The sequence below is a fragment of the Ambystoma mexicanum genome, chromosome 2q, assembly GCF_040938575.1.
Source record: "Ambystoma mexicanum isolate Mex_15411 chromosome 2q, UKY_AmexF1_1, whole genome shotgun sequence".
In the NCBI taxonomy this organism is placed as follows: Eukaryota; Metazoa; Chordata; class Amphibia; order Caudata; family Ambystomatidae; genus Ambystoma; species Ambystoma mexicanum.
In genome coordinates this window covers 482577053-482589685 of record NC_090924.1, presented here as the reverse complement: position 1 = coordinate 482589685, position 12633 = coordinate 482577053, and the positions used below count along the sequence as shown (strand labels likewise).

Here is a 12633-nt window from a genome sequence, read left to right as displayed (position 1 = left end):
ACCGTGAAACATTTCATTTACAACTAATAACCGTTATCTGATCTACACCGGTTTACCGTGGGGCCTGCTGTGAAGCCTTCCCCTGATTTTGCAGTTGTGTTCACAATTGGCTGCGCACAGAGTAAAGTCTTTAACACGTTCAGTGGGATTTATGGCACCCAAGCTGGGAGGCTGTGTGCCTGGGCAGCTTCAGTAGCATGACTTGCGCTGAAGACGGAGGTGGTGGCAAGCAGTGGCTCCGCATTGGAATTCACACAAACAGCCAATGTTGCTGCTGTTTAACACTTCGCCAACTGTCCGAGATAACAGCTGCAGGTCCGGACCACCAGCCAGCAACATGGGAGGCTCACTGAGCAGAGCATGCATGCAATGGGCAGTTTGAAAAGTGCCCGAGGTCTCCTAACAACGTGCGGCATGTAAAATACTGAGGGAAAAAATGCTCAATTGGAAAACGAGCAGGGGAGTGCTCTGATCTTTGTAGCACGCTCTGTTTGCCAATCTGGCCCCTGGGCAGGGCGTGTGCAATTTAGATGGTAATGGATAAACTTCCCTGCTGCCTGCACCGTGACCCCGGCACTGACACTTGCAGGAGCTGCTAAATCGTTCTGGGCTGGCGCCGAAGGGGTGAAGTGAAGAAGCAACAATAAGCCATGGGGGAAGTGATCTCCTATTTCAATCATAGAGTTAACTTCCCCATGGCTTTATTGCTGGCTTCTTATATTCACTTCACCGGCGCCAAGCCATGCTGCTAAGTTTCCTTTCATGGCTGCGCAGCTCCACGAACAGAGAAGGGAAGGGCAACGCTGCAGAATAACCCAGTAAGATTGATTTAAATACACCATGCATGAATATGTGGTTTATTTTCCAATCCTTTCTGTATTTCCCATTTTAAGCATTGCTCACTTATCAGGTTTTTTGCACATCACGTGTTCCGCTCATGAGAAAAGGGTGCATGCTGGCGCACCCTTATTAACACTTTACCACACTATGTCCAGTCACCATTTAACCCCATGACACCATGTGCATGCAGTTTATAAACAATTCCAGGGGCAATAGGTACAGGTAAATGAAGCGCCACATCATGGTTGAACCAGCCTAGTTGTAGGTAGCACCGACCATCACTACCCAGATTTCCAAAGAAACGAAAATACCTCCATCGCAACCGATTCTAGGGGCTTCAATTGAAAGAAAAGCATCTTTATTCAGACTGCCTTTTTGACACAAAGGGAAGAAACTGCCCCATTCCAGGAGCAACGTAAAGCAGCACCCTGTACTTGCAACCATTCCCCAATGCCCTCTTGTTGTAGGTTTCCAACTTTCCAGACTGGTAGGGCAATGAAAGCTAGGCTTTCTAGCACTATGCACTCGAAAGATCACCCAACCTCGCCAGGCTGGGAGGGAGAAAAATGGACTGCAGCAGTACGACTGGTGCTAGTAGCCACAGACTATTTATTCACAACACAGGCTGGGGATAACACTAGCAGCTCGCATGACAAATGGCACAAACCAAAGCGCACGCTGAAACCGGACGCAAAAAGAGCTTGGACAAAAATCTAAACACAAAGACGAAAGCCTTGTGTGCTTCTACTCCACTTTCAGCAGCCCACAAACGCTTTGACCCCCATTGAAGGGTTCGTTTTTCCAGCAGCCCCCATTCACCAGTGAAAGCTGCCTGGAGAAAGTGGGCTGGGATTCCTGCAGGACGGTTCTGAAGTACAACAGCATCCCCGAGCAGGCAGGTCCGAAGGCTCAGGACCCGAGACGGACTACATTTTAAACTTGACAACTAAAAGGTGGAAGGAAAAGATACCCCGATCCTATTCCAAGTAAGTGTACAAAGTCCACTGAAAACATTTAATTAATATATGAATTTAACAAGGTGGTTGCTTATCGAAAATAAGGCGGTGTTGTTCATATTAAAAATCTCACTTATTTTATTATGACCATTTCATCTTGGTCGAAGTTTGCCTTATTTACAATAATACCTTGTATTTCACGTAGCACCTACACAGTAGACTGTGGCTTCGTAGCGCTGTAAATAACAGGCGTTACTATTATCCAGCACACTTAAAATATAGTAACTCTATCTTTTTCTTTCTTTCCGTTTTCACGCTGGTGTCAGGGGTAGATGGAATAGCCCCCAGGGCCTTCTTTACTGACTGGGTGCAAGTCTTAATTAAATTGAAATATGCATAATGCAAGAGGTGATAAGGAAGAGGTGTGCTTTAGCGGTTATGTTATTGTTACCAAATGTGGATCCATGAGATCCGGGTCCTAATCCTGCCTTCCCCACTTGAACGACATTGTGTGATCCTGTGCAAATGGCTTGGCCTCTCTGTTGTTCGACCATGTAAGGCTTTCGTGTTAAGAGTGCTGGGAGAAACCGAGAATGATCGCTGTAATGCGCAGAGCTGCGGTGCTGAAGGGGTTCCCCAAAGCAATACATTACAGCTCTACAGAGGAGCGCTGGGCTTTTTTGGGCCAGATTATAATATTGGACATTTAGTCACATGCCACAAACTAGTAATCTGGTGCTAAAACACGTGTTTTGTTTCACTTCGGCTAACCTAACTCAAGGGTCCTCATTTCAACGACCACTGAAGAACAAAAAGGCAGATTCTGCACTGATAGGATTCGAAACTCTTGGGACCATGTTACAATTGCGCCTCTGCAGTGGGCACGCAATTCACTGAGCTATCTTTCCAGGAAAATGTATTCTAGAGTGACACAGCGTAGGGACGCGGGTCCCCGGGGGGTGGTTGGAAGAGAGAATCCCACTGCCCAGTGCCCACCCTCCTACAGCTGTTCTCCGGTGGTGTCTAACACTGAGCACAGACACACATTTACAGTACACAGTGCATAAATATTCTGTCGCTCACACAAACACACACAGATACACACGAACGGCTATGCCTGCATAACAATAAGAACATGCTCTTTTTGTCTTCAAGTAATTAAACAGTTGAAATAAAAGAGGTTTTAAAATACACACAAATGAGATGCATTGGCACGCATACAATAGTTTTAGAAGCAACGTGAAAATGCTATGAAATAAAAAGCAAATGTGGGATGAAGGGAAACAACTAGGCAGAACCTGCAGGTTTAGTTGTTTATAATATAACAAGTACCTTCAGTGGCATCACTAGATTGCATTAACTCATGGTGTCACCCCTGGGGTGATGACACCAACCCTAGTGACGCCACTGGGTAGGGGTCAGGCTCCCTCAATTTGTTGGCTTTCTTGCTTGTATTCAGGGCAGGGGGATTACTGCTCCCGTAGTGAAAATCAAAATTTGGCACCAATGGATCTGGTTCTGCATGTTCACTACACTGACCCACTTCGAGATAATAGAGCGATTGCCAGGAAGAAAGCTCCAATTCAGAGTGCTATCACCAGTGTCTGAAATTGAATTACACGCCTCATTGCCAAACGCCAGAACTTAACCTCGCAGAGAGAGTACTTTTGTTGCATTGGTGGTTCAGAACCTGTTGATAAGAAGAGTACAGGTCTGTGAGAGCGGGGTACTGAACAGTTTACACATGCGCAAATAAATGAAGGCAGCCTTAGCAAAAGATGTGGAGTAGCGTTTATCTGATAACTTTATTTTTGCAACTTTAAGCGTGGTGGATTCAGACCAATAGGGTGTCAGTCAGAGCCGTATGGGAGAATGTAGTACGAAAAAAGCTGCTTGTAATTTACTGACACACCCTTGAGAGCATGTCAAAACTGTGGCTCCCAAAAAACATTTAAAGACGGGTCGGTTAAGTCATATCAGCTCCCTTAGCAATGACTGAACAAGACAGGTACTGTAATCCCATTGAGTGCTCTCACTGCACAGCATTGTGAAAAAATATGCCATTTATTATATGTTAACCTTTGTATAAGGAGCACAGCAAATCACTGAACAAGCACTGAACAGGGCACACACAATGAAAGTGCATCAGTAATGGGTACTAGTGCACGCTGCATTTTTCTGCAGAGCCTCGTCCTCCTGTACTAGGTATATAAACTTCTGCAAAGGTTGTATTTTATATGACAGTTAAACTGGACTACCAAACTACATTTGGATGACTTTTTCTAGCAATATAAAATTTAAGTAAATGTTTAAGCATGTGTGTGCTATACTGCGATAACCACGGTATACCGTATTTTCATTGGAAGGTTATCATACCGTCAAAAAATCAATACCGTGACACCCCTAGTGACATTACATATACTTATATTCCAGCTAACATTTCTGGAGGTCCATGTGCTTTAACTCGATTAGGACTAATGATGTTTCCTTTACACCTAGCGATAACTCGAGGTAAAAGGTCAACTTTTGAATCTGTAGGGCTATCTCCCGACTGTGATTCACATGTACATTTGTTATCAGAAGCTGAGGTTCTAGCATTAACCCTTTCATTAGTGGGAGTTTGGGGTTTAGCTGCTGGAGGTGTTAGGCAGAAACCTGTGCAGTTCCCTCTGGGACCACTGCAAAAGATTTAAGACTACAGGCGTTTGGCAGTAAACACACTTGGTAGCAGTCTGTACCACACAGATTAACCTGGTAGCTGTGGCTGAGCAGTCAGACGTCTCTCAAGAAGAGTTAGGCAGTATACAGAGTATTCACAATAGGTCAAAAGAACACCGTAGAACAAGTAAACACTGACCAGAGCTTGGTGTAAAAGAGATATAATTATTTATTTAAAACCACATCTAGTAAAACACACAGGCACTAATGTTAAGCAGTTCAAAAACACGGTCACTAAAAGATATACACTCCCTTAAAAGAATATTAGACAATTCTTAAGTAAAGCCCCACTTATTTTCAGACAGCGGTGAGCGCTTAACGCAGATGGCACTCTAATAATTTGTTTTAAAAAGGGAGAGAAAAGCAGAGTATAATTTGAAACAGATCCCAACACTTTCACAAGAACACAACAAGAGAGGAAGGCAAAGTAAAACTGTGAAGTTAGAGTTCAGAAGGCCGGATCCACTTTAAGAGGATCAGAACGAAATGTGTCCAAGGTCACACGGTTGAAGTGCACAAAAGTCTTAAAAAGGTTCAGAAAGAGTTGGACCAAAGAAAGGGACCAGTTAGATGGTCAAGGCGGCCAGCCCATTCCAGAAGGTTAAGGGATTATGATTACCTTGTAGCAATCTTTAGAAAGGGAGGCCTGGCAGACACGGTACCTTAAAGTGGTGAGAATACTCCAGCGGGGGCAGTTGTTCCTGGCAGCGGATGCAAGTCGGTGCTTCGTCCGGGGGAAGAGAGGATCTCGTCGGGGAGGAAGACAGGAGTCCGTTGCACTGCCAGGGAAGAAACCAGCCGCGGAGTTCTCCGGTAAAAGGAGCGGTCCTTTTATTCGCGGTCCAGTGGTAAGTGGCGAACCGGTTGCCGGTGCTTGGCACGGGCAATTCGACTACAAGACGTCCTGGGAGGCGAGGAAAAGAAGGTAAACTGGTTGTGCCCACCAGTCAGGGGAAGAAGCCTCTCCAGCCGGGAGATCTTCTCTGTCATCGGAAAGCGGTGAGTCGGTTCCGCAGGGCTCCACCGGTGGTGTCGTCGTGGTAGGTCGGCTCAGCTTCTCCCTCGTCGGATTCTCAGGTCCTGTGGCGACTTCTGAAGTTCCAGTCCCCAAAGCCCTGCTTTTATGCAGCACACCCCCATTCACTCAGCCTAGCTGTCAATCAAACATGCTAAGTGGTGAGCCGGCCTGGGCCAATCACACAAGAGTGCGACTTAAGTTACCAAGGTAACTCAGTCCAGGGTGCCTAAACCCCCTCCCACATCCCCTGTGGTACCCAGACAGAGTGGCACCACTTTTGAAGGCTTCTGTGGAGAAGCCCGCCAAAAAGTGGAACAAAGGGCTCGACTTGGGTTGGAGACACAGAAGTGAACACAAACGCCATTTTAGAATAGAGTCCTGGCAAAAAATACCAATCGGCGAATTAATATTAAATAAATAAACCGGCGGTATGTTCGAGGCTATGAGAATTAAATAATTAAAGTTGGTAGCCTCGAACAATGGGAAAATCCCATAGGGATATATTCGCGGTCGAATATAAAAAGTAGTATCCACTGCCACCAGCCAAAACTCGATCAGGGGGGACGGAGACATGCCCCCTCGACTAACAGACCCCGGGGCAATCGAATTGCCCCGACCAGTACGTCCACAATATGATGGTTTGTACTGGTTTCTGTTCATAATTGGGGACTAGTAAAGCCAATGGTGACTTTACATGCCCTGGGAGACAGTAGTCAGTCCCAGGGTATGGAGTCTATGGTGGGGTGTCACTGTGACACCCCTGTGTCACTGCACGGAGGGTGCTGTGTAACACACATTGTAAAAACACATGAGGCCCTATGGGGTAAAGGACCCCATAGCCCATAAACCACATTAGCAGTCAAAGGAACACCATAAATCATGTCCAAGAGTGGGAGAAAAAGAGTCTCACTCTTGGCAGGAGAAAAAAACAAACTCCAGAAATCCAGTAAAGCTGCTGGGGGACTCACTAGGTTAGGCAATTCAGCCTAAAGAGAGAATTCTCCCTAACAGGAGGTTACAAATCTTTGATGAAATTAGCATGTTTAGTAGTTAAAAGTCTTAATCATACTTCACAGGCTTTAGAAGAATTACTCCTGGATAGGCAAGTTATTAGAAAAGCAACTTTGCAGAACAGAGCTGCTGTTGATTACCTATTGCTAAAACATAATTTAGGGTGTAACGCATTTGAAGGTATGTGTTGTTTCAATTTAAGTGACCACTCACGATCTATTGAAAGTCATATTCGAGGTTTGAGGGATCTCATTTCTCAAGTGTCTCAAGATCGTAATAGAAATTGGTGGGATTGGTTATTTTCATGGATACCTGATATTGGGGGTACACTACGTTACATTTTTGCTTGCATTTTTATTATATTGTCTATTATAATTGCTTGTTGTTGTTGCATTCAATGTATTCACAATTTAGTCTTAACATTTCGTAGGTTTCAGAGACCGGTTCCTGTGCCACCAGGTTATGGAAGGTAAATATCCAAGGGTGGAATTGTTATGCTTGATCTAAAATGGCGCTGGTGCGCAATGCATTCTGGGAGCGCTCGGAGCCATGATGGATATTTACTTCATGCCGCAGTGAAAAGCTGCACACATTTTGCTGAGTGTTAGATTCACAGTGCTGAGAAAAACATGCTTTCCAAACCTGGTATGCGGTCAAGGACATTTCTGCTGGGAAAGCTCCTTTGTTATGGTTTGCTACTGTTCTCCGTGGAGCGTGTTTTTAGAGAAGGGAGGCACTGCGCTTCTTGGGAGGAGCTCTCGATTGACCCAGGTGGCAACCGACAGCTGTTCCTCAACTGCGCAAGTGCAATTTCCAGAAGGTTCGAGAATTGACTCCCCTTTGTGGAGTGTGTATATATGCGGAGGCCCGGAGGTGGTCAGGTGAGACTTCAGCCGGAGAAGGACGCTTACGTCCGCCCTTCTGTGAGCTGTGGTGCTCTCGGCCTGGCTGTTCTCAGGGTCTTCCAGCCGCTTCTGGACAAGATGAGGAATCCTGTTACGCTCACGATGATTTATTTCCTTTTGACTTCTTTACTTCTTCTGTGATCTATGTCCATATTATTTTTGTGAGTTATTTCTATGTACTTTTAAGATTTTAATAAATGGCCGTATAAGAGCTGATTATCTTCTAAGAGTGCGTGGCTGTGAGTTATTGTGTCTGTCTACGTTCAAAGTATTTGCTCTATAATTGCATTGATGATTTATGGTTGTTCCGTGCACTTTTGGGGAGAGCAAAACATCTGGAAAGAGGCGTAGGTGAGCTGTGTGGAAAGAGCAGCGGCATGCCTATTCTTAATCATTATGTCCCCATTTATAGCTATGCTGTGGAATACGGCAACCGACAATACTTCATGAAATCAAGATCTTCATTTTGTTGTTGTCACATGGAGTGTTTGGTAATGTCAGAACTCTCCCCATAAGCGAGTGCTGCATCGCACCCCAAAAAGAACATGCAGCAATCTATTCATTCATAAGAGCCCCTTACGCCATGCAAACACAAGCTCACAATCCATGCATACATGCCCAGCCAAAAAACAACACACTCGTAAGACACATACACCATTCCAGATGTAAAGATGTCATAAATGGTTGCTTTGGGTTCCATGCGTTTAAAACGACACAATAAATAAAGACAAACATTTTTAGTGACACTTAAATAACGAAAACATTGTGATTTCTTTTTTATTTGGGGGGTTCCCCATGCCCCGTCTCCCCCGCTTTACTAATGCCTGCCTCCAACCCCCCTACCCTTTTTATCCCTTTCCCCACCCCCCACATATACTTTTATTAGAAATGTGGACATTTTTTTCATTATTTGGGTTTCACTAAAAATGTTTGTCGTTGATGTCCCGGCACAAGTGATGGCTCTGTCTAAGACACACACAAGCACACAGACCTACATGCGCTGCTCCATTCAGAGTACCCTGACAGAAACAAACACTGCAAGAGTTTGGCACCTCAACCACCGTTTCATGTAAACGCAAACATCAAAGCAAGGCACATCACAAAAATGTTTCAGCTCTATCCTCCTCTCGACATGGCTCCCACCACCATGTAACTGCAAGAGATTCAATGAAATAAACTTTGGCAGGTCACACATGGCACTTCTACCGCCAGCATTTCAAAGTGTACGGACAGCCTCATTTCTTGGCCCGGGCGGAGCGGGCGACAGCCCGGATAGCAAAGCTAAACAGCTCAGGAGGGGGGCGCAGTAAGGGGCCCACCCAGAAAGCTGACTCTGATTTGGCCACACACAAAAATAAGCAGTCTGCTGTGCCAGTGAGTGCTCCTCTGTGATGTGCGGCTGGCTGCTCTCTGATGACTTTTGGATGACTGCGATGCGTTTGAAATATGCAAACAAAGGAATGCATATTCCAAACACAGAGTGTGAGATGCTCTGGAGTCACACACCCTGTGCCCCTCATTCTTTGTGTTGACAGCCTTTCAAGTGGGGCAATTTTTAAGTGAATGCTCAGTTAACAAGCCATTGTTTTATAAAGTATGTGATTAACATTTCAGTGTTAAGAACTGAACCTGGGGCATTTGTATTCACCAGGCATGCACAACTATCAGTTAGCTGACCAAACCTGTGCATTCTTCCAAGAGAAATAAAATGCTACACAGAAAATGTTTTAAACTATTTTCATGTCTCTTTATTTGACACACCAAAACTGTTCTTTTTTTATATAACCTTTTTTGATATATATGGCGCATCCCTGTAATTTTCTTGCTTAAATATTCTAGTGGCTGCTTTGGGACATGGACTAAATGCACCCGCTCAGCATCAAAGGTCCTTTAAATTGTCTAGAAAAACCACTGCCTAGTGCACACACCAGATAGCTCCTCAATGTGACTTGGCACCTTGATTAGGAAAGTAGGGTTCATTGTATGTCACCATGCAGACAGTAATCCATGGCAAATCAATGCAGTCATATGTGTGCAGCAAAGTTTTGTGTGCTGCAGAATATGCAACAAGATAGTGTCCAATCTATAGACACTCCCGCCCCTGCACACCATAAATGCTGAATAACAACCAAATCAATTCAGGATGTATACAAAATGTAATACAATTGAGATTCAAATCAACATAACATATTGAAAATATCCACAAATCTTGTAATCTTCTTCCACAAAAAGAATTGTTCTATTCTTTCACATAAAATCCTTCATGCTCTACGCGTTTCGGGGTAGTGGGCCCCTTCTTCATGAGCAGACTTCTGTAGGTACACAACAAAACAAAATGAGGACCAATTTTCAAGTTATGTAACTCTTTGCTTAAATAGCACTGTGCATATTCAACCAACTCAATCGCTCATGAAGAAGGGGCCCACTACCCCGAAAGTGCTACCTATAAAGCCAAAACTATTGTCATTAGAATAAGAGCTTCAAATAGGTGCTTTGGAGGCAGGTTTGTTGTAATGCTTTTCAATGCAGTTTGGCATATGAGGATGGATATGCGTCGTTTGGCCTATGTGTGCCACCCATTTACGCCCATCTCCAAGTTAAATCAATAGGATTTCCTCCCATGTCCACCCATCTGTGGGCAAAAGACAACCCTTTTTGCACTCTTTAGTGAAGTTGTCAGCCATGTTTACTTATAGCATGGCGGCAGCCATGTGTTAATGTTACTAAAGAAAGTTATTTGACTATATTGATGTTAGAAAAAAATATTTACTACATATTTAAAATGTATGTTACACATTTTAATGTATTTTGCTTTTAGAATAAACACGTTACTGTAATAATTAAGTTTTGTTCGAAAATGTCCACTACTTGCTTGTGGATGTGGGGATCAAACAAGCCCAGACATCTTCAGCACGACCTGCTTCCACCCTCCTAACCCCACACCTCTTCCGGAATAGTACAAACCCAGTTTGGGAGCAGAGGATAGCTGTACAATGAAAAAAAGGGTTTGCATCCAAGTTACAGTGGGGCGGGCTGAGAGAAGGAGGCTCTTAGCTTAAGGCTTGGGATGGTTCTCCCGAGGTGGCAGCTAGGAATTCATGATGCTTCCTAGATTTTCCAATAAAGGGCAAAGCAGCCCTTTCCCGGTCTTCAAAGTTTAGACACGATATTGGGAGGGATTGAAGACAGCTGCACACACAAAACACAACATTATAATCACGTTCCCCTCTTTCCTACTTAACCCTAGCCTCGCCCCCTTCAGCACTGGAGTGATCCTCACTTCATTAGATGTAGACACTATTCATAACCGGAATTCAGCTGTTTTTAGTAAATTACCCAGCAGGTCCTTTTATAGAAAAGGGGGAGGGGGCATCTCTTGGCACACGTTGTTCATTTCTACACTGCTGCCAGCCAAAATCAACTTAGATTCCACATTACCTCCTCCACCACCTTTGTACGAAGAAAGCATCAAGCTGTTGTCCTATGGCAATACTAGAACAAGAATTGGTAAAGCCAAAAGGTTTCGGCCCCCATGTAGGCATGGGACAGACACTTCAAAGACACTTATACTACCTGGCCATAAAACGGTAGCTGCAAAATTGTCTAAGCACCTGGGTATATGATAACAGTGCTTTGCAAATGCCTAATACTGCCATAAAAGCCAAAACTATTGGCTGTGCCAATACTTGTTTATATGCCAATTATGTATTCATATTGAGGAGGGGTTGTGTCGCTCACATGGGTGTAGTTTGGGAGTGACGTATGCTGAAGGGGGTGCACATTCTGGTGTTTCGCCCTGGGCACCAAGTTGGCTAGAAACTAAGAAACACCAGCTCAAAGCCTGCCTCTAACCTACCTCCATTAACTTTTAGTGCCATGACTACGATCATGTAATCACTCATGCACACAAGGAGCACAAACCCTTTATTTTTACTTACCGGAATTTTCTTCTGGAGGCATGGACTGGTGCAGGAACCAGGCAGGTAATGCTGACAGTGGCCGGCTGGTGCTGCACAACTTGGGGAGCTGCAGCTTTCACGCCACTGAAACACTTGCTATACGCTGCAATTCATATATATATATATTTTTTTTTTTTAAATGAGACCGGCTTAACCCCCAGCTCGAACAAGGTGCGCCAGGTTAGCAATGTTGGTGTACTGTCTAGTTCCCATCCGAGAAGCGGACCATAGCAACGCCCCGCCCACTCTTCTTCACGTGACTTTGACACGTACCCTACCATACATGCAGCGTCCGACGTCATCAATGTGATTTTCGTGATCAATTTTAGTGAGCGGGAAGGCTTCAACTTCGCGTTCGCGTGCAAGTGCAACCGGAATCTGCTTGCTCTGGCTGGCTGCGGTTAACGCGGGCATTTTCTTCGGGATACCGGGAACATTTCTGCATGATACCAAATGGAGTGTCGACTTCGTCTTGTCCCAAGAGAAGCAGGAATCGGTGTGTTTTTGGCTGGCTGAGATTACAATTTGCATTTTCTTGGTGATACCGTGAACGCTACTACAAGACACCAGATTGAGACAGGGGAGCGGAAGATTGCATTTATTTTAAAAATCATGTTTATCTATTCAACGCGAAGGGTATGGCGTGCTAAGAAAAAGGAAAGTGCAGGGACAGTGGATGGTGTATAACCGATCAAAGAGGGCTACTAGGGTAATTTAATGTTTGATGAGAGTGTGTTTGGGATGGGTGGTTTTAGAGGGGGTCGGCTGGGGCCATCTGCATGTGGTTCGGGGGAGGCACATGGGCTACTTGGCATAGCTCTCAACCATTTGTGATGCAAATGCGGGTGAAAATCACCCGATTTTGTTTTTGGCGGGTGAGACGCCCATTTGAATGAATGGGCGTGCAGGAGGCTTGGCGGGTGAGTCAACCCTTAACAAGGCGGGTGACACCCGCCAAAAGCGTGTGAGTTGAGAGCTATGACTTGGTCTGGGTCTGCAAGGGGGATGGTGCATCTTGCTATCTGGAGGAAGGATGGGGCATTATGGTATTGGCCTAGAGGGACGGAACTTGGTGTGGTCTGAATGCTTGGATAGGGGCGTGCTAATGTGGGTCTGGAGGGATGAGGCACATTGGTGTGGGTCTGGAGGGATGGGACACAATGGTGTGGGTCTGGAGGGAGGGTTAGAGACACAGTGGTGTGGGTCTGGAGTGAGGGATAGGGGCA

The 12633-nt window shown here is 45.0% G+C and overlaps 1 protein-coding gene across 4 annotated transcripts in view; it reads right to left on the bottom strand.

The window, feature by feature from the left end:
- IQCE (IQ motif containing E) overlaps positions 1-11520 on the bottom strand; it is a 1388455-nt gene extending 1376935 nt beyond the window's left edge. For all 4 annotated transcript variants that reach the window (XM_069647600.1, XM_069647604.1, XM_069647602.1 and 1 more), the window contains exon 1: positions 11387-11520. The gene's annotated coding sequence lies outside the window, so the exon portion shown is untranslated. The remainder of the gene's footprint in view (positions 1-11386) is intronic.
- Between the last annotated feature and the right edge of the window lie 1113 nt (positions 11521-12633).